This window comes from Jaculus jaculus, chromosome 5, assembly GCF_020740685.1.
Source record: "Jaculus jaculus isolate mJacJac1 chromosome 5, mJacJac1.mat.Y.cur, whole genome shotgun sequence".
NCBI lineage: Eukaryota > Metazoa > Chordata > Mammalia > Rodentia > Dipodidae > Jaculus > Jaculus jaculus.
The window spans coordinates 48,916,075-48,939,988 of NC_059106.1; the positions used below are offsets into that span (position 1 = coordinate 48,916,075).

The 23,914-nt window shown below is 50.4% G+C and overlaps 1 protein-coding gene across 1 annotated transcript in view; it reads left to right on the top strand.

Moving 5' to 3' along the window:
• The window catches only part of Kazn (kazrin, periplakin interacting protein), a 361,840-nt gene extending 350,312 nt beyond the window's left edge, over window positions 1-11,528 (top strand). Inside the window, exon 9 of the transcript XR_006637200.1 lies at window positions 11,400-11,528. The gene's annotated coding sequence lies outside the window, so the exon portion shown is untranslated. The remainder of the gene's footprint in view (window positions 1-11,399) is intronic.
• The last annotated feature ends 12,386 nt before the right edge of the window (window positions 11,529-23,914 follow it).

Sequence of the window (23,914 nt, forward strand, 5' to 3'; positions counted from 1 at the left end):
TCACATCAAATGTCAACTTCTTGTTGCTGGGTCAAAATGCCTAACAACAACAGCAGTTTAAGGCAGGAGGGGTTGATTTCAGTGTACAGTTGCAGGTGACAGTCCAGCATGGTGGGAGGGATTGGTGGTGGGAGCCTGAGGTGGCTGGTCACACCCAGCATGGAGAAGAATCAGGAAGCGACTGCTGTCATTACCTTCCCATTGTTGCGAAATCACCTGACCAAAAGCAGCTGATGGGAGGAACAGGTTTATTTTGGCTTACAGTCTCAAGAGGAAGCTTCACGGTGGCAGGGGAAAACACGGCACAAGCAGAGGCTCGGCATCACCTCTGCCACAGCAGGGAGCAAATACCAGTAAGAGAGTGAACTGAGCCCTGGCAAGGGGGAGCTGAGCTATAGCATCCCTAAGCCACCCCCAGAAACACACCTCCTCCAGCAAGGCTCCACCTCCCCCCGGCTACAACAAGCTGGGCACCAAGCATCTAAGACACATGAGTCAGGCTGGAGTGATTGCCTAGTGGTTAAGGCACTTGCCTGCAAAGCCAAAGGACCCAGGTTCAATTCCCCAGGACCCACATAAGCCAGATGCACAAGGTGCGCTTGCATCTGGAGATTATTTGCAGTGGCTGGAGGCCCTGGCATGCCTTTCTCTCTCTCCCTCCCCCTCTCCTCCTCCTTCTCCCTCTTTCTCTATCTTGCTTTCAAATAAATAAAATAGTTATTTTTTAAAAAACACATGAGGGCTGGAGAGATTGCTTAGTGGTTAAGCGCTTGCCTGTGAAGCCTAAGGACCCCGGTTCGAGGTTCAATTCCCCAGTACCCACATTAGCCAGATGCACAAGGGGGCACATGCATCTGGAGTTCGTTTGCAATGGCTGGAGGCCCTGGCATGCCCATTCTCTCTCTCTCTCTATATATATATATATCACTTTCAAATAAATAAATAAACATAAAAAAATTAAAAAACATATGAGTCTACAGGGGACATCTGGTTCGGACCACCACGGTGACAAAGGCTGCTGCTTACTCAGCCCTCTCCTTTTTATATAGTCCAGGAGTCCAGCCCATAGGACGGTGCCACCCACACTTAAATTGGGTCTTCCTCTCAGTTAGCCTGATCAATATAATCCCCCATAGGTGAATCTAGGTTCTGTCAAGTTGACAACCAATGTCAGCCATCATAATAGCTAATGCATTCCTACCAGGTTCCAATAAATCCCTATATGCTTATGGCAAAGAAGCAGATGCTAAGGAGAGGCAGGTGCCAATATCTGTGACACTGTGGTCACCAGAAGGAGCCTCAGTACTCCAGGGCATGGGTCATGCGGCCTGCCAGCTGGCTTTGGGTTCAACATTTTAAATAGTAAAAAGGAAAAAAAAAATAAGTTAACATTCTAGCACATAAATTTTCCCACAGCTACTGCCAATGGCTCTCCAAGGTTGGGGTGGGAATGTCACCTCCCTGGACTGGGAGAGCGGCCGTGGGCCTGGCCTCTCACTCTTTAGGCAGGGTAGGAGTTGCAGGGCTTGCCAGCAAGTTTATTCTTTGTCTCATAGCTTCTGCATTTTTTTTTTGATTTAACTTTTTATTGACAACCTCCATATGTATAGACAATATACCATGACCATAATCCCCTTCATCTCTCCCTTCCAAACCCCCCCTTCACACAATCCCTTCTTCTTTACAACCAGTCTCTCTTCTGTTTTGATGTCATCGAATTTTTCCCCTCCTATTATGTAGGTCTTGTGTAGGTGGCATCAGTCACTGTGAAGTCATGAATATCCAGGCCACTTTGCCTGACAGCATTGTAAGCACTCTCCTTTTCCTTTGGCTCTTACATTACATTCTTTCTGCCACTTCTTCTGCAATGGTCCCTGAGTCTTGGAACATGTGGTGGAGATGTCTTACACAGGGTTGAACATTCCACTGCCCCTCCTGAGCACGTTGATTGGTTGTGGATTTTTTAATTTTTATTTATTTATTTGTAAGCAGGGAGAGAGCAAGGCCGGGGAGGGGTGCACGTCAAAGCCTTCTGCAAATGAACTCCACATGCATACACCACTCTGTGCATCTGGCTTTATGTAGGTGCTAAGGAATCAAACCTGGGCCTTAAGGCTTTGCAAGCAAGCTCCTAAAAACTGCTGAACCATCTCTCTCCAGCCCCTTTGGTGAGTTTTGAGTAACCCCAGTGGTCACTGCCATCTGAAAAGAGAAGCTTCTCTAACCAAAAGTGAGAGTATAGGCATAAACTTAAGTGTTTAGAGGGCAGTTTGATGGGCATAATATATCCATTTAGCTAGACAACGGTAGTGGTTTCCCCATTAGGGCTGGTAACCTCCAAAGCCATAGGCTTTTCATTAGGTTAATACCAGGCAGGAATCCCCTCCCTTGAAGCGGGCCCCAAGTCCAATCAAAGAGCAGTTATCTCATCCATACATACATGCCACTTTCTTACCAGTTTGTGTATTTGGCCTGGCTGCCCAGCCATAAAGCTTGCAGAGTCCACGAATGGTTAAGGCCGTTGATGATTTCCTCACCCAGCAGGCAGCCTGTAATGTTCTGGGGGAGCACCAGGGGCCTCCCTGGCCAACAACTGCTTCTGCATTTTTAACCAGTCCCCCGTAGCTGGAGCTCCTGTTCCAAAGAGCGCCATGAAGGTAAGGGGGCCGTACCCCCACCCCGTAGAGTGGGTCCATGACCTCAAGGACACCTTCTAGTCCAGAGGATGCTGAGGTCCCCAGGAGCCCCTCTTCTGATTGCATGTGAACAGATACCAGGCAAGCATGTCCCTTCTCCTCACTGCATCTGGCTCAAGCTCAGGGTCCTGAGCAAAGTTCAAGTCAGAAGGAGGGAGGAGAGACTGTTTCAGGGCAAAGGCTTCTCAAAGCTCCTCCCACACACCAGGGACCTGACCCCGTCTGGACATCCGCTCTCAGTTACCATGGCCCACAGCTCAGTTCCACCAAAAAGAAGCATCCTGCCGTCATGCTTCTCTGTAGCAGCTCAGAGGCGAAGCGAGCATGAGGCTTCCTAATTGTGGGGTTAGGGATAAGGTGCCCTCAAAGGCACATAGATATAAAGAACCCCAAGCTTATGTGGACAGTCACGGCCCCACCAGCCACATCTGTCCCCATCACAGGCCTTTGGACCACATGGAGTCTGTCTGTCTGTCTGTTTCTCTGTGTGTCTGGTTCCCCAGCTCAGCAGAGAGAGCCAGCCACCATTTTCTAGACTCATGGAGCAGGTCTCCTTACCCTGCGCACTGGGCCATCCTCGCCAGCATTCTCCAGCAACGAAGTTCACGTGTTAATCTTTGGTGCAAGTCATAGAAAACAGCCGGGGGTGTCCAAGTAGCATTTTGACACTGGGACATGACCTGGGCTACTTACTTAGCGAGATACTATCTCAAAAGTCAAACATTCCTAGTATAAAAATTGATAGCAAGATGGGCTGGAGAGATAACTTAGTGGTTAATCGCTTCCCTGTGAAGTCTAAGGACCCCAGTTCGAGGCTCGATTCCCCAGGACCCACATTAGCCAGATGCACAAGGGAGCGTACGTGGCTGGAGTTGGTTTGCAGTGGCTGGAGGCCCTGGCGCGCCCATTCTCTCTCTCTGTCTCTTTCTCTCTCTGTTGCTCTCAAATAAGTAAATAAAAATAAACAAAACAAAAAATTGATAGCAAGATAGTTTATAATTTGTAATTTTTTTTTTTTTTTTTTTGGTTTTTCGAGGTAGGGTCTCACTGTAGCTCAGGCTGACCTGGAATTCACTATGTAGTCTCAAGATGACCTCGAACTCATGGTGATCCTCCTACCTCTGCCTCCCGAGTGCTGGGATTAAAGGCGTGCGCCACCACACCCAGCTCTAATTTGTACTTTTTTTATTTCTTGAGAGAATGGAACTCCCAGGGCCTCTTGCAGCTGCAAACAAACTATAGACACATGCACCACTTTGGGCACCTGGCTTTACATAGGTACTGGAAATATGAATCCCAGTCAGCAGGCTTTGTAAGCAAGTGCCTTCAACCACTGAGCCATCTCCCCAGCCCAGTCTATAATGTAATGTTGTAAGACAGGGTCTCATGTAGCCCAGGTAAACTTCAAACTTGCTACGTAGCTAACACTGGCCTTGAACTTCCAATCTTCTTGCTTCCACTTCCCAGGTGCTAGAAATACAGGAGTGCACCCACATGCCTGTCTTATGAGGTGCAGAGATTAAACCCAGGGCTTCGTGCATGCAAAGCCAACACTTTACCCACTGGACCTTCAGCCTCAGTTTACAGTCTTACTTTTTTTCTCCATACTATCTTCAGTCCATCTTTAAGCCCTTCTCAGTGTAGGCAAACAAGTCACAGGGGACATGTCTGGGACAGGGAAGTTCTAGGCTGAGTTCATGGGGCTGCGGAGGACTGAAGTCTCCAAGTCTCCACTTAGCCACCGAGCGTCCCCGCGTCCCAACCAGAGTGGATCATCCTGAATACAGGGTCACCTCTAGTCCTCACTCCACTGTGGAAGACTAGGATTATCGTCAACTTTATTTTCCAGATCTGGAAACTGAGGCCCAGAGTCCTTGAGAACACTTCTCCAAGCTTACCTGCTGAGAAGCAGCAAGGCTGGGCTCAAGCCTGCGGTTCTCAGCTCCAGGGTAACCTTGAATCTCCAGCCAGGGCCTTTATCAAAAGACTTTATGTGGGAGTCCAAATGGGATTATTTTAGGTTCGTGGGCCAGATGGTGTGTGCCATAGCTACACAGCTTCCCACTGTGGCACAAACAGGTTGGGAACCAGAAGTTATGGCTATAGGTATTGAACCACATCTTGTTTTTTTTTGTTGTTGTTGTTGTTTTGTTTTTTTGTTTTTTTAAATTAGAGAGAGCAAGAGACAGAGAAAGAAAGAGAAAGGGAGAAGAGAATAGGTGGGCCAGGGCCTCAGCCACTGTGATCGAACGCTTGATGCTTGCGCCACCTAGAGGGCATGTGTGACCTTGTGCTTGCCTCACCTTTGTGCATTTGGCTAACTGGGATCTGGAGAGTCAAACATGGGTCCTTAGGCTTCACAGGCCAGCACCTTAACCACTAAGCTATTTCTCCAGCCCTACCTTGTTTTTGATCAGTGAATGGAGATGGCACCCAGAACCTCATGCATACAAGGCAAATGCTTTGCCACTGAGCCACGTACTCAGTCCTAATGGTTGGATGTGGCCCTAGGGTGGCAGTTTGCTACACCCTGTGATGAGCCCCTACAGCAGCCTCACAGGGCCCATAGGCTTCTGGGAAACCACGTCAGCTAGGCTGTGACCAGTATGGTCAATATCCGTAGTGTTCTGTGGCATGTATATGTGTGTGCACATGTGCACGTGCATGGGCATGCCTGCATGTATGTTGGCGGAATTGGGAGCATTCAGAATCCTCATTCCCATGTCCCCATGCCCCTCCCCAGTGCTCCAGAAGAATTGATGGTAGTCATCGCTCAGTGGTGCCTCCTGTGACTCCAGCCTGTAAACATGAGTTTTTCCCACTCTTAAAGATGAGGAGGGAAATTAAAGCCTGAATTGATGGAATCCTAGGCATAAAAGCTGGCACCATCAGGCCTGCATCTTGGCAATTACCTTTAACTAATACTCTGTGACCCCCAAACACCATCCAAGTCCTTGTGCACACCTTCCCCTGGCAGTTCCGTCCCGGGGTAAAGAGGGGAGAAAGGGCAGAGGAAAGTGGTCTGGTTGTTGTTGTTAGGGAACCCAATGTGTGCTTACTTTGGGAGCCAGTGTGGCACACACACAGCAGGGGCATGAGAGCAGCCGAGTCCCAGCCCCCACGCCGGAGGCCTCCTACCTGGGCACACATATGTCTGTTAGTCAGTCCTTCCTTCTCCACTCTGCCTCCTCCTCCATTCTGAACACCTTTGTCACTTCTTATTTCTTCCCCAAAGCCCTGCCTCCTCTCTCTGTTCTCTCTTCTCTGTATCTCTTCTCCTCTCTCTCAGTTGTTCTCCTCCTGCCATCTCACTTGGGAATCCAGCCCTTGCAACATCCCTACCTATCCACCTGTCGCAGAATCACAGCTCTATCCCTTATCCGCTGAGAACCTCCTCCCTGTTCCCTGGCCCAAGCCAGGGTCTAGCCAGCCCGGGACAAGTGGCATCCTTCCCTGCACCTGGCACCTGGGCTGAACTCAAGATGTGTCTTGTCCCAACAGATGAGTCTCATGCGACAGAGTCAGAGTCAGCTGGGGCTGAGTTCCGAGGGTGAGCCAAGCCCCTTTTCCTCCACCATCACCCATCCTTGACAAAGGGTCTACCATGCCTTCACATTCAAAGAGTGTAAGATCTCTGCCAACTTAGTAGGACGATAGCTTTGTTGGCCCATTTTGTACATGGAGAGACAGAGGTTTCAGGAAGTTCGCTGAAAGCCAAATCTGTCCAACTCCAAAGCCTGGTTCCAAAGGACACTGCAGGCCATATCCTAGAATCATGAGTAATCAGACTCAGCCCACAAGTCACCTCTCAGTTTTCCATATGTTGCTAACAGGCAGAATGTTCCATGGGGATGCCCACCGTGGACCCCTCTGGCCAGTAGCTTGCCCACCAAGCAGAATGCTGGCCCTAAGATGGGCCTGCAGAGCAGCCACAAGCTCCTTCCCTCCACTCCCAAGCTTGGCACTATGATCTCTCAGGGCTCTGAAGCCCTCTGTCCTTTCCCCAGGACAAGATGAGGCCTTCCACCCACCCAAGAAGGGAAACACAGTAATGGTGGTGGTGACGACTCAGTCCTGTTTGTCACACTAAATCCCCATAGCAGCTCGGAGGAGGAGGCAGGCAGCAGGGACCAGTATTGTGCCAGCTTTACCAAGAGGGAAACTAGGCATATAGGAGGCATGATGGATGACTGTGAGATCTCCAAGCAAGAGCAGGAGTTTTCAAAGATCAAGCTAAGATCAAGCAAAGTAAGAAGTTGGAAGAACCGAGGCTTTGAAACTTAACAAGACTGAGTATCCCTTAAACACAGTATTCCTTAACACGGGCTAAGTATCCTTAACACAGTATTCCTTAACACGGGCTGAGTATCCTTAACACAGTATCCCTTAACATGGGCTGAGTGTCCCTTAAACACAGTATCCCTTAACACAGGCTGAGTGTCCTTAACACAGGCTGAGTATCCCTTAACACAAGCTGAATATCCTTAACACAGTATCCCTTAGCACAGGTTGAGTATCCTTAACACAGTATCTCTTAACACAGGCTGAGTATCCTTGACACAGCCTTAATTCAGGCTGAGTATCCTTAACACAGAAATCCCAAATCTAGAACTTATTAAGTACCAATATGACACCCCCAATAAGAACTCCATATATGAAACTCTGTTTTATGCACAAGAACATTATACAAAGTCATATTCACTCATGTTACATGCATAAGATGTATCTGAAACAGAAACAAAGTCTCATTTGGATTTGGATATTCCCCAAGATCTCTCCTTACATATATGCCAGTATTCCAAATTAAAAATAAAAACCACTACTGGTCCCAAGCATTTCTGAAAAGAGATACTCAGCCTAGTCAATGCAGAGAATTTGGGAAACAGAAAAAAATGCACATGCATACAAATATATCCACATACACACACTGGCATTCACCCATCAGTTACCCTGCCAGGGATAAAGACTTTTAACACTTATCCATCTAGTAGTATGGACACATATACACATATATTCTTCTGTACCTGGAATTAAAATTACATTTTATGGTGCATGCCTACAGTACCAGCACACAGGGGGCTGTGGTAGGATGACTACAGTGAGCTTGAAGCCAGCCTGGACTAAAGTGAGTTCCATGTTGCCCTGACTCAAAAAAATATTATACATTGTATATATGTATAATTTTAAAAATACACTTGAGGACTGGAGAGATGGCTAAGTGGTTAAAGCACTTGCCTACAAAGCCAGAGGACCCAGGTTTGATTCTCCAATACCCATGCAAAGCCAGATGCACAAGGTGGAGTATGCATCCGGAGTTCATTTGCAATAGCTAGAGGCCCTGGTGTGTCCATTATCTCTCTATCTGCCTCTTTCTCTCAAATAAATAAAATTGGAAAAAAAAAACAAAAAAACATTCTCCCATGACAGGTTTAATTAGCTGTATGAGTTCTGGCATCTGAATGGGGCATCATCCATTCATACCAACCCCATCACTGACCATGTCCATTGCTGCCTAGATCTTTAATTTTCCACATTCTTTTCATTACAAGAAAAGCCATGTTTATTGGATGTTTATTATAGAACTTTGACAATAACAAAGGCAGAACAGGAAGAAATTAGCCTTACTCTGCCCATCACCCTCATCTCTAACTGTGAACATTGGAAGATGCTCACTGCTTGAACTATGTCCTATTTGCGCTAATGGATAAGCATTTTTGGGGTGTATGCATGCATGTGTGTATGAGATGCATGTGCTCTTGTGGCACCCCATATACTGACCAACCTGTGGTTGCCAGAGTGGAACGTAGAATACCCTGTACTGTGGTTCCTCTACCTGGTCTTGTCTTGAGCCTTTCTTTTACCTGAGTCTTTCTTTTACCTGATTCCAGAGTTTGCAAAGATCCTTGGATTCCTGAGTCTCTGCTCCCCTGCAGAGGAGGCTGGAATTGCTGGTGTGTGTGGCCACGCCCAGCTGCTTTACATGGGATCTGGAGATTTGAACTCTGGCAGTCCCAGGCCCCCTCAGGTGCTCATGATCGTACAAGAAGCTCACGTAACTGTTGATCCATCTCTCCAGCCCTGGAGTGCCCTAGGTTTTTCATTGTTTTGTTTGTTTAAATGTTTTATTTATTTATCCATTTATTTATTTATTTATTTATTTGAGAGAGAGAGAGAGAGAATGGGTGCACAAGGACATCAAGCCACTGCAAACAAGCTCCAGATGCATGCACCCTTTGTGCATCTGCCTTACATAGGTCCTGGAGAATCCAACCAGGATCCTTTGGCTTTGTAGGCAAACACTTTACCCGCTAAGCCATCTCTGCAGCCTGTTTTTCTGTTTTTTTAAAGGTAGGGTCTTCCATGAACCCAGGCTGACCTCTATCTCACTGTAGTTCCAGGCTAGACTCAAACTCAACAGCAATCCCCCTACCTCTGCCTTCCGAGTGCTGGGATTAAAGGTGTGCACCACCATGCCCAGCTGCATTTTTTATCTTTATGATGATTTGCAATAAAGAATTTGAACAGGTTCTATTCCAATCAGGCTTAATTTTAATGCTCGTCATTTTTGTGGTATAGCATCTTGATTTTTTTTCTGTTTGTATGTGTATGCATGTGTGGTGTGCATGAATGTGTGTTCATGGGGCCACATGTATGTGTGTTGGAGGTGCATATGCATGTGTGCATGTGTGTGTGAAGGCCAGAGGTTGACATCAGGTGTCTTGCCATTCACCTTGCTTTTTTGAAACTTTACTGAAAATTGTCATGCATGTACACAATGCATTTTGATCATAATGATCCCCTCCGACTATCTTCTTTTGTACTCCCTCCTTCCCCTTCCACAGAGTCTTCTTTTTGTCTAGCTAATTCCTCTTCTATTTTGGTATGTTGTGTGAGTGTTTCTATGTGTGTGTGTGTGTTTCTAAGTGTATTAGTGTGTCTGGGTATGTGAGCATGCATGTGCCTGTCTGTATATGTGCGTGTGTGTCTGTGTGTGTTTCTGAGTGTGTCTGTATGTTTGTGTGTCTGCGAGCCTTCATGTATATGTATGCATATGTGCATGTATGTCTGTGTGTGTGCACATGCACACATGTGTGTGCTTGCCCTTCTCCATCACCCATGGCAAAATGCTGATGGATTTGATTGTGGGTTTTAAGCAGGCAATGACAGTCCCGTGAGATCATCAAGGCAGTGGCCTCTTCCTGTCTGAAAGATCCACCTTGTTGCTTTGTTGTTTTGAGAAAGGGGTTCACTCTAGTCCAGGCTGATCTGGAATTCATGCTATAGCCCAAGCTGGCCTTGAATTTATAGAGATCTTCCTACCTCAGCCTCCTAAGTGCTGGGACTAAAGGTGTGTGCCACCACACCCGGCCCACCTTACTTTTTAGACAGGGTCTCTCACTGAACCCAGAGCTCACTGATGGGATTAGACGAGCTAGCCAGCTCTGGGGGTTCTCCCGTCTCCTCCTCCCTGGTGCTGGGATTACAGATGTCCACCACAGGTGGTTTTGATGTGGATTCTAGGGATCCAACCCAGGGCTTAATGCTGACACTACCCACTGAGCCATCACCCCAGCCCTTCATTTAGTTTTCTTTAAACCTGATTTGGAGAGATTCTTTTTCTCTCTTGGCTGTGTCTGTGTCCCCTGCACTTGGAGTGTTTACCAGGGACCAGTGAGACTGGAGAAGGCCCGGTGACTGTGGGTGGAGAAGGTGGTCTGTTTCCTGCTGTCCTGAGTCCACTCCAGGGACGGGCTTCATTATGTTAAACAATGGAACTGCATCTCACTTATCCCAAAAAAACAAATCACCTGGTTGCCCAAAGATGACCGTGGTGGCACTATTTACACTGGTGACGAATAGGAAGTGACTCCCGCGCCCATCCAGAGCAGGCAGGTGAAATGAATCAAGGAGAAGGCTCACCATGAATCCCAAGCTGTCAAAAGACAAAGCAGATCACTATTGAGATGGAAGGATGTCCCTTACAGGGCCCAGACACAGGCGCCTCACGGAACGGAGCAGAGTGAGTGAGCCTGTGGGCCTGTGAGTGTGTAGGTGTTTGTGTTTCCTAGAGGATATTTAACTAAATACCAACAGCTGCTGGCATGGGAAGATTTGCAATTTTCTGCTGGCTTTAGTCCTTTCTGGAACAAATTCATCAAGTTTCTTTCCTTATTTTGAGGGGCCCAAATTGCTTTGTAGTGGAGGATGGGTAGCAAACCAAAGCCACTTATATATATATATTTTTTGCACGTGTGTGAGGTGTGTATGTGTGTGTGTGTGTGGTGTGTATGCGTGTTCATAGGTGTGTAGGAGCACATGTATACTGTAGTGCTCATGTGCATGTGGAGGTCAGAGGTCAACATCAGTTGTCTTCCTCAATCATTATTATTATTTTTGTTTGCTTGCTTCTTTGTTTCTTTTGGAGGAGAGTCTCCACTTAACCCAGAGCTCACTGGTTGGACTAGACCAGCAAGCCCCGGGGATCCTTCGGTCTGTGCCTCCCAGCGCTGGAATTCCAGGCGCGCACAGCCATGCCTGGCTTTTCCATATGGGTGCTGGGGGTCCAGGCCCAGGACTTCCTGCCAGCTCCCCAGCCCTAGATTTTGAAGAGAAGAAGTTCATGGAGAAGATGCACCAGCCCCGGAGTCCCCTGGGGGGCTGCCCCACCCTCATAACACAGCCGTGTTCTCTCCCATGTTGCAGACTCGGACAGCCAGTGCAGCCCCACGCGGCACAGCCTTAGCCTGTCGGAGGGTGAGGAGCAGATGGACCGGCTGCAGCAGGTGGAGCTGGTCAGGACCACACCCATGTCCCACTGGAAGGCTGGCACGGTGCAGGCCTGGCTGGAGGTGGTCATGGCTATGCCGATGTATGTCAAGGCCTGTGCAGAGAATGTTAAGAGCGGAAAGGTAGGACCCGTCCCGTGTACGTTATACCCTCCAAGGAGTTGCCTTGTTCCCACCCACCCGGGGCCCAGGAAAGAGACAGTCTAGAAGCCAACCTGTTTCTGGCCCAGGGTCCCTGATAAGACACTCCTTGGAAAGATGCATGGCCCTTTGGAATGTTAGCCATCTTGTCCTTAAAACAGGACCACCATCTTAGCTGGCAGAAGGGGAACAGGGCTGGACTAGAGAACTCTCATACCTGGGGGGTAGTCTCACACACCTTGCAAAGATGAGCCACTGCAGAGGTGTTCCAGGGCCCTGCCTGGGCAGGTGGACAAGGAGACAACAAGAAGCTCCCAGATGCAGGACCCCTGTGCCAACCCCAAAGCAGCACAGCCCAGGAGGCTCCCCCCGCCCCATGTGGTGTGGAGGCCAGGCCCTGCTCCCCGCCCCAGCCATCACCTTTGGGTGCTCAGTGCCCCTCCCTGGAGCAGGTGCTGCTGAGCCTGAGTGACGAGGACTTGGAGCTGGGCCTGGGCGTGTGCAGCTCCTTGCACCGGCGCAAGCTTCGCCTAGCCATTGAGGACTACCGCGACGCTGAGGCAGGCCGAAGGTGAGCCGCAGCCCCCGGGAAGGCAGGGAGGGTCTATCCTCACCCTCTGTGTTGCACAAGCTGGGCGGAGGAGGTACCTGTGAGCAACACAGTGTGGGGATGTTGATGTGTGGCACAGATGGCCCAGGTACTCCCCTGTGCCCCTAAAAAGAGATGAACACACAAGGAAGATCTAGGCATGCCCCAAATGCCTGTGATAAGACCCCCTCCACCCGAGAACAGAAATCAGGAGAGAGTACCTTCTAGAATTCCCATCTTTTTGCTAAAACAGGGCCAAGGTATCTGTCTCATTTGCTTCTACCTCAAAGTTTACCTCTGACCTCTAGAGTAAAGAAAGATGGTACCTCCTCAGCTCTGACTGTTCTAGAATGAGGAAGATGGTACCACTTCAGGTCTGACCATTCTAGAATGAGGAAGATGGTACCTCCTCAGCTCTGACCATTCTAGAATGAGGAAGATGGTACCACCTCAGCTCTGACTGTTCTAGAATCAGGAAGATGGTACCACCTCAGCTCTGACTGTTCTAGAATCAGGAAGATGGTACCACCTCAGCTGTGACCATTCTAAAATGAGGAAGATGATACCACCTCAACTCTGACTGTTCTAGAATGAGGAAATCAGGCAGGTGGTGAGGAGGACAGAAGCAGGCATGGGGGAGGGCAGGAGATGGGAGGGCAGGACCCCTGCTCATTGATATCTCTCCTGGATCAGTGGGGTTGGCGGGAGGCTTTTCCCTTAGCAGGTTCTACCTGGATTTGGCCACAGGCTACTTCCCCACCTGCTCCCCAGGTCATACAATCTCCAGACAGCCTACCTCCTGCCTCTCTCTCTGGAATATTGGGGGCTTCTCACTAGAGCAGCTCTAGGGAAATGTGAAAGAGCAACCCCCCCATACACACACCCAGTCCTCCCAGTACAGAGGAGGAGCCAGTTTGTAAAGCCTGCACTGTCTGTTTTGTATAATTATCTCCTTCGCTGGTTTCCCATCATTTCTGTGCAGTTAATTAATCAAACCCAGTGGTATATACTATTATATACAGGAGCAGCTTTGTGGACTAAAGAAAGAAGGGCTGGCATGGGGATGCAGGGTGATTTGTAAGCAGGAAAACCCAATCTGTGTGTGACAGAAGAGGGGTCCCATAACCATGCTGAGGTGGCAGGGGACACGAAGACAAGACAGGGCCAGGAGCTGGGGAGATTGCTCAGTGGGTAAGATCCCTGGCCGTGTACACACAAGCATCTGGATTCCAGCCCTAGCACACGCATAAGAAAGCCAAAATCTAGGCATGGCTAAGCATGCCTGTAACCTAAGTCTTTAGAGGGGCTGGACGCAGAGAGGCTCACTGGGGCTCCCTGGTCAGCCAGTCTGACCAAAACACAGTGGCTCTGGGTTCAGTGAGAAACTCCACCTCAAATATACAAAGCAGGTGAGAGAGAAGAACTCTCAACATTTGTACTCTGACCTCATGTGTGTGTACACAGGGCGTGTGCAGCTGCACACACATGTGCATTCAATATATACACATGCCACATACACACATACAAAATAATAAGGGCTGGAGAGATGGCTTACCAGTTAAGGAGCTTGCTTGTCTGCACAGCCTAATGACCCAAGTTCAATTCCAGAGTGCACACAGATGCACAAAGTGATGTGTGCACCTGGAATTCATTTGCAGTGATTAACGGCCCTGGTGCACCCATTCTCTCTGTCTATCTCTCTTTTATCTCTCTCTATGCTTACAAATAAATAAGTAAACATATTTTTTAAAAAAATAATAAGACTGGGCATGGTAGCACCCACCTTTAATCCCAACACTTAAGAGGAAGAGGTAGGAGGATTGCAATGAGTTCGAGGCCTGAGACTACATAGTGAATTCCAGATCAGCCTGGGCTACAGTGAAACCCTACCTTGGAAAACCAAAATAATAACAATAATAATAGTTATTATTATTATAAAAGAAGCTTGGGAGTGTGGGTAGTAACTCAGAGCCAGCAGCAGCCAGAGCTTTCAGCAGGGCAGGAAGCTGGCCATCGCAGAGGGCAGAGCTGGGTAGAAGGATGAGGAAGGGTTGATGGGGGTGGGGCAAGGAGACACCCTCCATCCCCTGGCTAGACCTCCACTCCTGAGGGTCGCACAAGCACCTTACTCACCACGTGCCCTTGACCAGTCCCATGCCTTGTGCCCCCAAAGCCCTCGCTCACCATCCTGGTCACTCAAGCTACTCCAGGGCCAGGACTCGGTGGGGCTGCCAGTATCAGCTGTCAAAGGTGCACGGTGTCCCCACAGCTGTCCATGGCTGTCTATGTCAGCTGGGATGCTGTAACAAGATGCCACCAACTGGATAGCTTAAACGACAGATATTTCTTTTTTAATTCATTAATTTACACATACACACACACATATGTGTGTGTGTGTATATAGATATGCATGGCAGTCTCTTGCCACTGCAAATGAACACCAATCTGACTTTACAACAAGTGGCTGGAGAACTGAACTCAAGTCAGAAGGCTTTACAACCAAGTGCCTTTAACCACTGAGCCATTCCCCCAACCCCATAGCAGGAAGAGGCTGCAAGTCTGAATGAAAATAGGGCACCAGGGTGGTTGGGCTCTTCCTGGTCTGCAGATGGTGGTCCTCTTGCTGGGTCTTCACATGAGGAGAAAAAAGAGAGTCATTCACCCCCATGACCTCAAATAACCTTAACATCTCCCACAGGTCCCGCTTCCTTAACTAGGGTGGGGAAGACAAGCATTGGTCCTTAGTCCTGCACAGCAGCTGAGCTTGAGAACCTCCCAGAGCCCAGAAAGAGGTGGCACAAAGTCACAACTCAGTGTGCAAGGCAGTTCCAGCTGGCATGGGGTGTTTGGAGAGCGGCCTTATGAGGAGATTCCTATTCCATGAGGAAATCTAGCCAGTCTCTAGTGTGCCAGGTCACCTTGCCTCCTCTGGGACTCAGTTCCTCCACTTGTGAAGAGGTTTAATCAATTTGAACTTTTGAGGACCATGTTCCTTTGGGGAACCCAGTAGGAGCTTCTGATGCCTTCCCCAGATGAAATATACAAGACTTCATATATTTGCATTACAAGACCTCTGACCCCCACCCCCAAACACACTTGCATAACTTTTAAAAATATTTTTATTTATTTATTTGACAGAGAAAGAGGGAGAGAAAGAGAGAGAATGGGCGCGCCAGGGCCACCAGCCACTGCAAATGAACTCCAGACGTGCGTGCCCCCTTGTGCATCCAGCTAACGTGGGTCCTGGGCAATCAAACCATGGTCCTTTGGCTTTGCAGGCAAATCCTTAACCACTAAGCTAACCCTGCAGCCCAGCTTTTAGGGGCCCAGGGATTCTTGAATAGGAATGTCAAGGGTAGGTCATCTCTGAGAACATTTCCAACCGTGACCTTCTGTGTGGCCAGGGGCATCTGAGTGTTTTCTCGGAACCCACCAGTCCCTGTGCTGACCCTTCACCTGTCTCTCTCTTTTTTTAATATGTTTTGTTCATTTTTTATTTATTTATTTGAGAGCAACAGACACAGGGAGAAAGACAGATAGAGGGAGAGAGAGAGAATGGGCGCGCCAGGGCCTCCAGCCACGGCAAACGAACTCCAGATGCGTGCGCCCCCTTGTGCATCTGGCTAACGTGGGACCTGGGGAACCGAGCCTCGAACCGGGGTCCTTAGGCTTCACAGGCAAGCGCTTAACCGCTAAGCCATCTCTCCAGCCCTTCACCTGTCTCTTTATGAATGCAAATCTTCTTAACCATAGCATCTACACCAGATCTCCTTCTCCTTTCTTTCTTTCTTTCTTTCTTTCTTTCTTTCTTATTTATTTATTTATTTATTTATTTATTTATTTATTTATTTATTTATGTATGTATTTATCTGAGAGACAAATACATAGAGAAAGAGCATGGGTGCACCAGGGCCTCCTGCCACTGCATATGAACTTCAGACACATGCACCGCTTTGTACATCCGGCTTTACGTGGGTTCTGGTGAATTAAACCCTGGTCGTCAGGCTTTGCAAGCAAGCACCTATAAGATCTAAGTCATCTCTCCAGCCCCAGACGTTGTATTCCATCTTAAAGATGAAATGTGTGGCCAGGCATGTGGCACACGCCTTTAATCCCAGCACTCGGGAGGCAGAAGTAGGAGCATCACTGTGAGTTCGAGGCTACCCTGAGACTATATAGTGAATTCCAGGTCAGCCTGGGCTAGAGTGAGCCCCTACCTCGAAAAACAAACAAAAAAGATGAAGAGTGGGTACAGAGAAACTGCATACACAGAGATGTTCCACATAAGATCTGACTTCAAAGCCATGGGCTTCTCACTCTCCCACACCACGTGTGTGCTAGGAAACCACCGCAACAACTTCGACTGTGACTTGCATGGAGTAGGAGCCCTCAGTACACCCCAGACACCGGGCTAATGTCTTTCCATGCTCGGTTGTCTTTAGTTCCTGGGACAGATGAGAAATCTAAGCCTCAGAGGTGCAAGGTCGCAGAGTTCACGGGACAGACTGAGAACAGCGTCCTACTTTTTGCATTGGCTAGTGACCCAGATGGTTTCTACATCCTGTGCCTGACCTCAGGGTCTAGTCCAGCCCCAGTCCAGGGAAGGGGGCAGTGACAAATTTTATATAGCAAAGTCTAAGCCACTTGTCATACCCTTGCTGTCGGGTGTTTTTCTTTCCTAGGTAGGGTCTCGCTGTAGCCCTTGCTGTCATTTTTAATGTGGGCTCTTACAGCAGCTCCAACCGGCCGCTGGGCAGTTGTGGTCAAGCTGACACCCCACAGGGACAACTTTAACGAAAAGAAAGCCACTTTGAAGGCCAGTAGCATGTTCCTTGAAGACAGTGCTGGTTACAGAGAGGGCACTGCCGAGGAGGCCAGGCGTGTGGCACGTTGGTTTCATGGAGGAGTGGGGACTTCCCGGGTTTCCATCAGTGACAGCCCTGCCCAGGGGTTTCTGATCCACATCCCCAAGACATTAGGTCTAGGACTGGATGAGGGCCCTCGGTGACAAGCTGGGCCAGCCCTGAAAGGCAAGGTGGGTTCTGCACTGGAACCATTCATCCCACAATGGAGCTCATCTTGGGCAGAAGGTTCAGACTCAGGAGGTGCGTGCGGGGCAGTGTGTGGGTGGACAGGAGCCTGCCGCTCCTCCAGCCCTCCTCCGTCATTCATGCAGGTGCGTCCAAACAGATACTTGGGGGCATTCACCCAGCTGAGTGGGCTGAGTACGCTGGCCTGGTGCTGTCCTCCAGGACAGTTTAATGAGGGAGCTGGCCAGGGTGCCGCAGTTTATCCAGCATGCAAGGTATACACATGGACACCTCAGGGCCATGGACATGGGAAGGGTCTCCTGACCCCATGGGAATTTCTGTGAGACTCCTGAGTGACCAGACAGCCCAGCAGAATCAGTAGGAGCTTAGCTAGGGACAAGGGTGGGCAGTGGACAGCAAGCCTGGTAACGGAGGACAAAGGGATCCTGACCCTTTGGGGAGAGACAGGATACTGAGGAAGAGGAGGAGGGAGGCCTGGCAGGCTGGAAGGAGGTGGCTCAGGGGAGAAGGCAACCAGCACGGTGTCTCCTGGAAAATGCTGACTCTGTGGGCGGGACCATATAGGCTACACCAAGGCCTTTGGGTTTTATCACCTTGAAGTGGGGAGCCACAAGCAGGGAGGGAGCGGATCTGACTAGTATTTTGCAGGGCCAGCTTGCATCTGTGGAATGTGGGTTAGAAGAGGTGAAGGTGCAGAAGTGGGGGTGGGCAGTTGCAGAAATGGCTACAAGCAAAAGACACGGCTTGAAGCTGGGAAAGGATGGGACCTCCGGGAGGCAGAGGCAGGAGGGTGGGGACAGCTTCTGCTCAGGAACTGGATGGGGGCAGGGAGGTAGTGGGAACTGCTAGATACCAGTGACAGCCAGGCAGTGGCTAAAGGGAGGTGGGATAGATGGCGGGAGAGGAAGAAAGAGAGATTAGTGTTCAGAGGAGAGCAGAGATGTGTATTTGGAAGCCCTGGTTTGCAGAAGGTCCAGAGCTCTGGGGTTGGATGCATGGGGGAAGATGAGCCCCTTACCTGGAAGCGTCTACCTGGAGCACAGGGCTCAAGGTGGGATGAAGGAAGGACTAGAGCAGGATAAGGCCGGGATCAGCTCTCTCTGGCTGCTGCAGGGGAGAGAGCAGCATCCCTTGGCGGGCCCACAATATTGTCTTGCGACGAACGCGCCTTTAATTTCCCTGTCCCGGTGCCCGCGCGCACAACACTGCGCTCTTACCTGGCAGCGCCAACATCCCTGTGAAGGTGGGATGCGCAGATCTCATTCCTTCTGTGAGACTGCCACCAAGTGGCAAGCAGAGGAATGACAGCAGGGGGCTAGCAAAGACTTTGCACACCTATGTGTATGTCACTGGGTCAGGTCCTGTGCAGGACATGGAGAAGCTTGGGATGGCCGTGAGGTAGGAAGAGAGACCTGAGGGTGAAAATAACCTGGGTTTTAATTCTGACCTGGAGACGCCCCTTTGTGTGTGGGGGGAGGGGCAGCCCAGCACCTTCCCAGAGCTTCCCATGGCCAGACTGAAGTCTGGCGTACTGTGAGCGGACCCTCTCTATGACAGCCATCGCCTGTTTGGCTCATCAGTCTCCAAACACAAAAAGAGACCAGGAAGCAGTAGAAAGATGGGCTGGGGAGGTCGTGTCAGTTAGATGGGGTTTGCAGAGCCCCTGGGTGGGCCAATGTAGGGAAGAGTACTGCTTCCCACTGTACATGTCCCTTTGGCAGTCACTGTCCCCTTCATTCTTAGTGTGTCTGGATGGGGTCCCTTCCCAGTCCTTCCTACTCTGTCCTTCCTCTCCGCTCTTTGGGTCTTTCTGCCTCTCTGGCTCTATTGCTGCGCCTCGGACTGTCTCTGCTCCGTCTTTTCCTTCCTCCCTGTCTCTCCCACCACCCCTTTCTTCCTTTTCAGTCTCTCCACCGCATCCCTGTCCCTGTTGGTCCCCGCGGAGGGCTTTCCTGCCCTCCTTCTGCCCACCGCGGCTCTACTCTGAGCTGTCCCTGTCTCTGCACCTTCCCCACCACGCCGCTCTGGCTGTCTCTCCTACCCAGCTTGTCCAAAGCTGCCGACCTGGACCATCACTGGGTAGCCAAGGCCTGGCTGAATGACATCGGCCTGCCCCAGTACTCTCAGGCGTTCCAGAACCACCTGGTTGACGGGCGGGTGCTGAGCTCCCTGATGAAGCGGGACCTGGAGAAGCGCCTGAACGTGTCCAAGAAGTTCCACCAAATCAGCATCCTGCTGGGGATAGAGCTGCTGTGCCAAGTGAGCTTCAGCAGGGAGGTAAGCGCCGAGGCGTGAGCACCGCGCATGGGCAGAGCCTTCCTCGGGCCCCTCACGGCCCTCCTCCTCCACGTCCACGGTCTGCCCAACTAGCCCTTCAACTGCCCGCCCACCCATCCGTCCATCCATCTAGCCACCCGCCTGCCTTCCCATCTGTAGCAGACAACTTCAGGTTCGCTGAGACGAACTTCCAGACCAGTCACAGTCATGGAGGAAGGGATAAGCTTACAGACCCAGGGGAAGTTCCATAAATGGCAGAAGAAGCTGGCCTGTCTTCACAGGACCAAGCAGAGAGAGAGAAGCACAAGCCAAAAGCCAAAAGCCACAGCACACTTCAGGAACTCCAGCTAGGCACACTTTGCATATCTTTAGATTGAAAACTGAAGCCAACCACCACACCTTAAGATCCACCCAGTGACACCCCCTCCAGCCAGGTGGCTGAAGATGCAGACTACAAACAATAAGAATCTGAATACAATGGGGACCATCTATTCAAACCACCACATCGTCTATCCATTTACCCGCCCGTCATCCACTCACTCACCCATCCATCCATCCATCCATTTACTCATTCATCCAGCCACCCAACCACCTGCCCATCTATCCTTCTGCCCATCCATCCTCCACCCATATACCCACCCATTCATTCACCCGTCCACCCATCCATCCATTTACTCATTCATCCAGCCACCCACCCACCTGTCCATGTATCCATCCACCCATCCCTCATCCATCCACCCACTCATCCATCCATCTACCTACCACCCTACCCACCCAGTCAGCCAGCTCTCTCTTCCTCTCCTCCCCTCTCCCTCTCTTCTAACAACTGCTTATTTGGCTGGGCCAGGGGCTATGGAGGGGCCCTGTTATCCTCAGAGCCAGAGAGGCCAGTGGTGACAATACTGTGGAGGGCTGTCAGAGCTCAATGAAATCCCCAGGAAACACCTGCGGGGGAGGTGTTGGGGAGAGCTTCTGAGGTCATGAGGCTGAATGGAGACTGTGGAGGAGCTGCAGGGTCAGCAGCCAACAGTAGAGGAAGAGCCACCCAGCACAGGGACCAATGCCCAGAGCCCAGGTCTATGGCAGCAGAGGAACAGGGTCCCCCTCCCCCACCACCTCCGTACCCACTACATGCCCTTGGGCACAAGGAGGGAGCAAAGACACAGGGATTGGCTTCTGGGACCCACAGTGTGACAAAAGAACCAGCATAGAGCTTCCTGATATTAGCACATGGAGAGAAAATACTGCGTTAGGGGAGGTAGGGAAGCCAGAGGGCCTAGGAATGTAGGGAACCAGAGGGCAGAAGGCCGACCCCTCAGCAGCACCTTGTGTGTAGTGTTTTCCACCAGAATGAACAGACCCCGGAAGCCTCCCCACCACGGACAGTGTTCACGAGTGTCAATGAGTGCCTGCTCGCGCCAGGTACACTGCAGCCAGAGACGCTGCAGAGCCAGGGACTCCACAAGGAAGCACAACAGGTCTCTCCAACCCACACACATGGCTTCCGGCACCCCAGCCACAGGACAGTGTAGCCCAGGTAGCTGTGGGTGGCCCTCTCAGCTGAATATGCTGAGGTGGTACCGAGGACCTTCCTTCTACAGCTAACCTCCACTCGTACCCCCAACTGACCCCCTGTCTCCTTCCAAGGTCCTCCAGGAGCGCCGGGCCCGCTGCGAGACACAGAACACAGACCCCGTGGTCTGGACCAACCAGCGAGTGCTCAAGTGGGTGCGTGACATCGACCTGAAGGTGAGAGATGAGAGCGGTGAACATGAGGGGCAAGTCCAGCATGTGCAAATCCCATGCAAGTCAGAATCCACTTTTGTATAATCATCACCCAGCCTGGCAAAGTGACCCCCCTCCTGTCATAGGAGAAGGAAACCTCTCTCCCCTGCCATAGAACCCCTGTCTAGATGTTCTCACCATTGGGTAATACTGAGCCAGCCTCACTCTCCTGAGCAGAAATGGACTCGGACCCACGGGCACCTTCTATTCCATAAAGACCCATAGGTTCCTGTCTGAGTTGGGGTGATGCCAGTGACAAGAGACCCTTGCACCCACAGTTCTCAGCCTACACTCATGTCCCCAGCAGACAAAGCCTTACCTGTAGGGACATGTCCCCACTTGGTTCTGGTGGCCCGGGGCCTCACACTTCCACCCTCAGGAGTATGCAGACAACCTGACCAACAGTGGCGTCCACGGGGCTGTGATGGTGCTGGAGCCCACGTTCAATGCGGAGGCCATGGCCACGGCCTTGGGTATCCCCAGTGGGAAGCACATCCTGCGGAGACACCTGGCGGAGGAGATGAGCACCGTCTTCCACCCTGCCAGGTGAGGACACTGGGCGCAGGGGGCCGGGTGCTTGACGCAGGCTGAGGAAGCAGATGGCGTCACCGTGATCACCCACTTGTCCTTGTGTCACGCCGGTCAGCATTGAGAAGCTGGGCACTTTTGCTGAAGGTCAGAGACTAGAAAGAGACAGAGGAGGATGGGATCCCAGTACAGCACATCTTCAATTCCCGCCACCCTGATACGGAGACCAGGAAAGCAAGCGGTCATAAACAAAGTTATGTCAGGTGCAGCGCGAGCTGGGGACTGGTGTGCTCGGTCCTCACAAGGCAATGTGGCCATTCAGGCAGGAGTAGCTGTGGTGGTGAAGGTTTGGGGACAGAACTGGGTATAGGTATGTACGAATGATCCTTCTGGCCCAGGGGAGCAGAGCGAGGCCACCTACCCCATCCCCCTCACCTGGAGTGTAACCAGAGTGAGCTCCCACACAGCCCAGGCCTTCACTATAGCTGCTGCCTTGACAGTGATTCACTGTGGGGGTGGTCTCACATGGGGCTGGACAAGTATTCACCCAGCACTTTTGGGGGTGCACGTTTCATCCTGGGATTGGCAGCACTACCCCTTCACAGATGAGAAATTGGTTGTAAGGGGCCACACTTACTCCCCAGGGTCACCCATCCAGCAAGTGCTGGCTCTTACACTCTATCAATATGGGGAGTCAGATTGACGGGTTTTCATATATTGAACCAACTGTGCATTCCTGGGGTCAGTCTCATTTGGTCACAGTGAAAAATCCTTTTTCGATGTTGCCAGATTTGGTTGGCTAGAATTTAGTTGAGGAGTTTTGCATTTATATATATATATTGATCTATAGGAGTTTTGTTTATTTTGTTGTTGTTGAAATAGGGTCCTACTGTGTAGCCCAAGCTAGCCTTGAACTTGGCACCCTCCTGCCTCAGCCTCCTGAGAGCTGGGATTACAGACACGTGACACTGCACCTCACCTTACAATTTTCGTATCTTGTGGAGATTTCACATGATTTTGGAATCAGGGTCATCCTGACCTGCTAGCATGAACTGAAAATTGTTCCCTCTTCTGCTCTTTGGAGGAGTTGGTAGTATAGGAGTTCCTTTAAATATTGAATAGAATTCACAAAGGAAGCCATCTGTTTGTAGACTTTGGTAGTCATGGAGTAGCAGGAGTCTCAGAATATCTGATATTGGTAGATGAGTGCCAGGGAAGGTTCTAGAAGGGAACCAATATAGGACTTCTTATGATCTCCAGGCCTAGGACCACCCCCCCCCCCCCGCCGCCAATAGGGTCAGAAGAGGGAGGTGGGCTCAGCCTAGGTGCTTTATCTTACACACAGGACTCAGAGGTTGATGAGCCAGGGAGGGAGAGGCATGCAGCCTAATCCCAAGCCTGCCTCCCTGTTGTTACCTTCGCCCCTCAGGCATGGCCTGTGAGGATGTCCCCAACTGGGACAAACTGGGTTAGGCCCCTGGCTGAAATTTTGCTTTGGGCCCAGGGAACAGACTTCAATCAGCTGAGGGACATGGAACCTCATAGGTTTCTGGGGAGCTTACAAACCACCTTTGTAGGGAAAAACCCTCCACTTGGGGAGACAGCAATCCCCAGGCCTGCAGTGAGGTGCTCAGGGAGAGCTGGAGGTTGCTAGTAGCCAGCACATCTATTTATTTCAGAGAGAGACAGACAGACAGAGAATGGGCATGCCAGGGCCTCTGGCCACTGCAAATGAATTCCAGATGCATGTGCCACTTTGTGCATCTGGCTTATGTGGGTCCTGGGGAATCGGACTTAGGTCCGTTGGTTTTTGCAGGTATGGGCCTTAATCGCTAAGCCATCTCTCCAGCCCTTGTTTTGTTTTCTTGGGGCAGGGTCTTACTCTGGAACTCACTCTGTAGCTCCATGCTAGGACTTAAATTCACAGCGATCTTCTTACCTCAGCCTCCCAGGTGCTGAGGTTAAAAGCATGTAGCACCACCAAGGCTGTCAACATACTTTTTTTTGGTAGAGGGGTTTTTTTGTTTTTTGTTATTTGTTGCTTTGTTTTGTTTTGTTTTT